Genomic DNA, 6,368 nt, shown 5'->3' with positions numbered 1-6,368 from the left:
CAGTGCATATGAATATGATCAATATTAGATATGTATAATATTTATGTATGATATATATTTACACATAAAAACATCACACATTAATTTAAGATTTTCTACATTTGAAAATTCCCTTTAAAGTAAACACAGTTTATGATATATTTGAGAAATCCCAGCCATTTAAAGCATCTTTTTTCCCATAATAGCAAATATAATCCATTTGTTTGCTTTTTTTCTCAATTGGGTTTGCCAATTATAATCTAAAGTCTCATTAATGCTAATTTGAGGTGATTTTGAAAATGTATAGAATAACTTTGGGTTGAACAAAGTTTTGTTTGTTTTTATTCTTACCTCATCTATGTAGCATTTTCCTGGTGTTGAAACTTTGACCCCAGGAAAGTCAACAATTCATTTATAGGTGATAGTTTTAGAGAGTTGAGTAGGGCCCCAGCAGATTAAGTTACTTGTCAATTGGCACCTAGCCAACTTGCATAAGAAGTGGAAATTGAACTTTTTGATTCCAAAATTAACCTTCATTCTTGATTCCTTCCTGTCTTTCTTAATCTGAATAATGGTTGATAATTAATACTTGTTTTATAGCATAGATGTCAGTTTTATATCAATTTTTCACTTTCAAGCTCTCAGATCCAGTACTCTCTTGTTATCATATTCAAAACTGAAAGTGACTTTAAGAGATTACCTAATCCAAACTTCTCATTTTGCACATAAAGAAACTGACTACCATAGGGAATAAACATTTTGTCTTTGGTAACAATATCATAAGTAAATGGCAAAAGGTTCACTGGATCCTATGTGTTCAGACACCAAAACCAATGTTCCTTCCAATGCAACAAATTGCTTGACTTTTTTCACATCAGATCAATGTATTGCTGGGTAACTATATTTTCCAACCATTCCTTTAAATATTCTTACAAACAAAAAAACAAAAATACACATTGATTTCCTTCAAAAAAAAATGTCTCACAAATCACTTCTATTCTTCTTATTCATAAAGAGTCAGGTGTCTTTGTAAGTGTGCAGCAGTCAGTCAACAAGAGTTTTTTAAGGGCCTACTATGTTCCAGGAAGTATACTAAGCACTGGGGATACAAAGGCAAAGGACAGTTCCAGCTCTCAGGGACCTCACAGTCTAATATGGAAGGAAACATGAAAATAACACTGTATAAACATGATCTTTAAGAGATAAATTGGAAATAATTAATAGAAGGAAGGGACTAGTGTTAAAGGAGTGAAGATGGCTTATTATTTCCTGACTCATTTTCCCCAGTTACATGTAAGCATCTCTGTGCAGATTTTCTTTGTATAGCTAAAGCAACAAGAGTATAAAAGTAATGTAGAAGCTTGATAGCATTCTACTCTCTAGTTTTTCCCATCAGCGTTTTAGTTCAAATTAAGCACAGAGGACAAGTTCATTGATGCTCCACTTATTTATAAGTAGGACATGTGGGCACATTAGTGGAAATATAAAGTAAAACTTCCTTTTCCCTGTTTTTTGCAAGAATATCAATTTTATTCTCCTCAATTTTGAAGGACATGACACGCATAGTATCATTTGTCTTCATAATATTCTTAGGAAGTAGGTAGGAATTGATATTATATCCATTTTACTCATGGAGGACATGGATTAAGAAGCAAACCCATGCAGTTCCTATAAGAACTTATACTTGAATCCAATATATCTTGGCCACAATGCTATTTACTCCAAAAGGAGAAAATTTTCACATGTGGTATCTTTTAATTATGGCAGTTTTATCTTAGGTATCATTCTTTCACTCCTCTGCTACATAAAAAATTCAATTTTAAAACATTTGTATTAAACTCTGCTGTGTTATTTTCTCAGTGTATCCATATTCCGCTGTCTCTGCCTCTGCCATTCTCTTAGAGTTTCTCTGTCTCTGTTTTTCTCTCCCCACCCTCTCTCTTTCTGTATCTCTCACTCCATCTCTCTGTCTCTCTCTCTGTCTCTCTGTCTCTCTCTCTCTTCCATTTGGTATTGCTAATTCATTAATGCATCCCAAAAGTTTCCCAGGGGAAAAGATCAGGAAGGCCCAAGTGAAGATATGAAACATATGAAAGCTCATATATTACAATTTCTTTGAATTTTCAATTGTTTTTTCTTTAAATATTTCCTGACACAAGTTTGAAGTTCAGGGAAGGAGAAGAAAAAAAGTTCATGATACCAGCTACAGAGAATGATTGGCTGCTGCACTCAAACTGACATTTTCAGGCATGGCTACCTCTGTATCAGTAGCTTATGCCTCTTCTTGGTGGCAACTGGGGCAGCACAGACCTAGACCACAGATTCACGCTACCTACAGAGACAATGGGAAATTGGTTCTGCTAAGATGTTTTATCTAGAGCAAAGACAGTTTTCAAGTGCCTGGACTAGAAACTTTTGAGAACCCTATCAGTTGATAAGAAGATGGAATGAAAAGTCCCTCCCACTTACCCACAATATTTGGTTAAGAGCCCCAACCCTGATATAAGATTCCAAGATTAATAACTCCTGATACAATTCTTTCACCACATGGATAGAAAAAGAAAGCACATTAGGAGTGGGCTTTCTGATTCAAGAAATGTTTAGAATGGGAGGCATTTGAACCAAGAATCCCATGAAACAACTTTTAACAAAAATCTTACTTATTTTCTTTGTATAATTAAATTGTTTCTGGCTACACTGTGGGTTAACCATAAAAGCATATAACTTGCAGAAAGTCATTCAGATCAAAGGGAATTCCCCAAATATAGGATAGGGACAAATCAAGTAAACATTTCCATAATTTTAGTATCTCATAGTAATTTGCAATATTTTTATTTGACATGCCATATTAAATCAGAGCCAGTGTGAAGGTGCCAGGATATCAGAGCAGGGGGAGAGGGGCCCAGGCTAATAATTGGTAGACTGAACTCTCCTTCATGAGAAGGTATACTATGGCTCTGTAAAGCCTCAATACATTTTGAGAAACTCAGAGATGGTATTTTGAGAAAAGTGCTACCTAATTGTGAAAATATATACTATGCACCTTACTAGATTTATTAACTAATTGTATACTTACTTTTCTAATAGGTATCAGAAGATATAGTAGTAAGCCTGCTGTGCTTTTGTCTCACCAATGGCAGGTACACCTAACATACATTACCAACTGCCATGTTTTGAATAGACTGATTCCTATAGTTTAACACTCTATTTTTTAAAAATATATATATTCTTTAAGCATACTTGTGTGAAAATAAGGTCAATTTGTTGATGTCATCCTTGTTTTCTCTGGGTTTATTAGCTTATTAATTAATTGAGGTATCCATAACAAATAGTTACTGAAGTCCTACCTGGTTGTACTTTTTATTAATTATTTTAAAGTAAACTGGAAAAAGTAAGACTGTCAAAATAAGTGGCCAAAATAATGCCTTTTCATAATTGCAATATTCAACTTTTTTCCCTATAAATTGAACAAGGTAATTCAAGAAATTCCTGCTTAGCACCTTTTCCCTCTGACTATCCTATTTCCCATTACTACAAAAAAAGTTCATTTCTATCAAATAAATGTATTCTCAAGTTCAAAGTATTCCAATTGTGTATCCTCAAGCAAGTACACCAAATGGAATCATTACCAGTCAGACAGCCTGCAAAGCTGTTGAACATTGCTAAGAAAGAAATACTTCATTTAAATGCAAAGGGGAAAAACCTTTTATTTATAGGTTGCATTTTATAGAAGTTAAATGCCATACAGTATATTTAGTAAGAGCATTTTAAGAAGTTCATTAGGGACCAACTCCTTCAGTCAATTAGGTTAATGATAGCTACATGAATCAGTATTACTCCACTCACTTTCATCATTCATCAAATAAAGTGATTACATCCATGCCAGCCATTTGGTAAAACAAAATAAACTCATTCTAGGATGTTGCCCTAGGATCAATGTCCCCTGCTTTGAAAACAAACATTACATCTTTGCCTCAGGATTTTTATAACAGCAGGAGACCATTACCCTTTCATTCCATTGATTTCTTTCTTAAATAATTTTATTTGCTTTTTAAAGGCATTTTCATATGGTAGGGAGTGAAAATAAAAATATTTGGAACTAAATTTTGTGTCCAATAATTATTTAAATATCATTTCACGGCTTGAAGTCCAAGTATGATTGTATACAATTTTGTCCATATTGGAAATATATACACATTAATAAAGTCATGCTTTTAATCTCTTTTTTTCCTTTACAGAAAAGATAATTGATGTTTCTATTAATTTCACCAGTGATATCACTAACCTGCAATAAATTTTAATGCATTTGTTTATCTTCTAATTACTGTTTTTACTTTTCATTTCAGTGCATCATAGAACAATCTCACTGCATTGTTAAACTGGAAGCTATTAGAAATGAATGAATTTTAAAGACATCTTTAAATAAGATTTATTTAAAACAAAAATATTTCTAATAAGACTGAACTTATAAATAATAACAAAAAAATCAAAGAAAAACTCTCTGGAAACTCTAAAACAATGAGTTGCAGATCAAGTGTTAATGTTCATTGGTAGAAGTTCCTCTCTATTGCTCCTTGTAGCAAGTCAAAATAAAATTACTACTAATAAGACTAAATTTCTAATTAAAAAGTTAAGCTTATTTCCATAAAGTTCTCACTCTCTTCAAGAATTGCCTGTATATTTCTTTAGAAAAAGAAATTCTCTATTTTTGGTGTTCTTAGGCTAGATTTGTTAGTTATTCTGTATGTTAATTATTTGGAACATACATTCATGTTGATATGATTTCATTCTGGGATAGCAGTAGTCATCCATATGTACTTCAGCTGACAGTAAGCTGACCCATAGCATCAGATCTTAATGTAATTAAAAGTGCATCGAGATTATTTGCCTATTTTTGTTTATTTTTTTGTCAATTAAATACCCAAATTTTAGTCAGACATGGTTATTCCAGTTTTCTCCTTCTTATGTTTTTAATTCTATGTTTTTTAGAAATGGACAGATGACTACAAGGATCCATGCAAAAGTATCATCCCTTAAAGAGCACATTTCAGTGACTGCTAGAGATATGCAACAGCTCTTGGTATAAGGAAGAAAAAGACTTCATGTTCTAGTCAAGTCATTATGGAACAGGATTAGTCATACTGAATTGTAAATGTATGTAAGGTTTAAAAAAAAACACATCAAAAACTGGAAAACCCTTCCTTTATAACAACCTAATTCTGAAGGTGAGGAGCAGACAGAAGAAAAGAAAATACTTTCAGAGTTACAGCCAACTACAGTGCAATGTAGGCTTCTTGAAATTGAAAGAAAAATGAAAAAAAAATTTTAAGTTGCTAAGGGTTACTTCAAAGAAAGAAACATTTATCCTTTGCATGATAATGCAAAGACTAATGTGTCAAAGATTAGAAAAAGTTAATTTTTAAATTTAAGATCATATGCAAACTATCATCAGACAAGCTCAGGGTGAGCCCATAAGATCTAAGTATTTTCATCAGATAGTAAAACATCCATCCAAAATGCATTTTGCAAATGTTTTGCTTCCATTAGTTCTGGCAGTTTTATTCCCATTGAGAAAATGACATAAAAACAGGCATACTAATGCATTGCTGATGGAATTCTGAATTTGTATAAACATTTTTTGAAATCAATTTGCAATTATTCAAATTTAGTGACTAAACTTTCCAGACCCTTTGACCCACAGATTCCATATACATGTATTTGCAAAAAGATCATGTACAAACAACAAGAATGACAACAAAAACCCCACAAAGCAAACAAAAACAAAATGAGCAAACAAGGCTTTACATATATGTTAAAATATTTATAATGTCACTTTTTGTACAATAGCTGGAAATAAAGCAGATATCCACTGATTTGATGATGACTAAACACATTGTGAGATACAAATTATATGGAATATTATTTTGCTGTTAAAGAATGATGAGCATTATGAATAGAGAAACATAGAAAAATTTACATGAACTACTACACAGTGAAGTAAGGAGAGGCAGAAAAAAATATGTACAATCACTACAAAAACATAAATGAAATAATATATATATATTTAAAAACCCAACACAAAACAATGGAAACTAAAGGTTGAGGCTCCCAAAAAACACTATAAGAAAGCAGCTCTCTCTGCTCCCTTGTAGATATTAAGGGCCATGAGTATGAAACATTGTGAATCAGATTTTGCTGATGTGTGGATTAATCTTTACTATTTTTTTTTGGCTTTTATTCTTTGATTTCTTTCCTTTGAAAATTTTTTTGTAAGGGATGACTCTGTGGGCAAGGTGAGAAAGGAATAGAAGGGGAAATCTAGCAATGCAATACATACATAAATATATATATATACATATATATGTATATATGTGAATGTCTAGTTTATT

This window comes from Vombatus ursinus, unplaced genomic scaffold, assembly GCF_900497805.2.
Source record: "Vombatus ursinus unplaced genomic scaffold, bare-nosed wombat genome assembly UNPS02014807.1, whole genome shotgun sequence".
NCBI lineage: Eukaryota > Metazoa > Chordata > Mammalia > Diprotodontia > Vombatidae > Vombatus > Vombatus ursinus.
Note: the sequence above shows the minus strand (reverse complement) of the source record.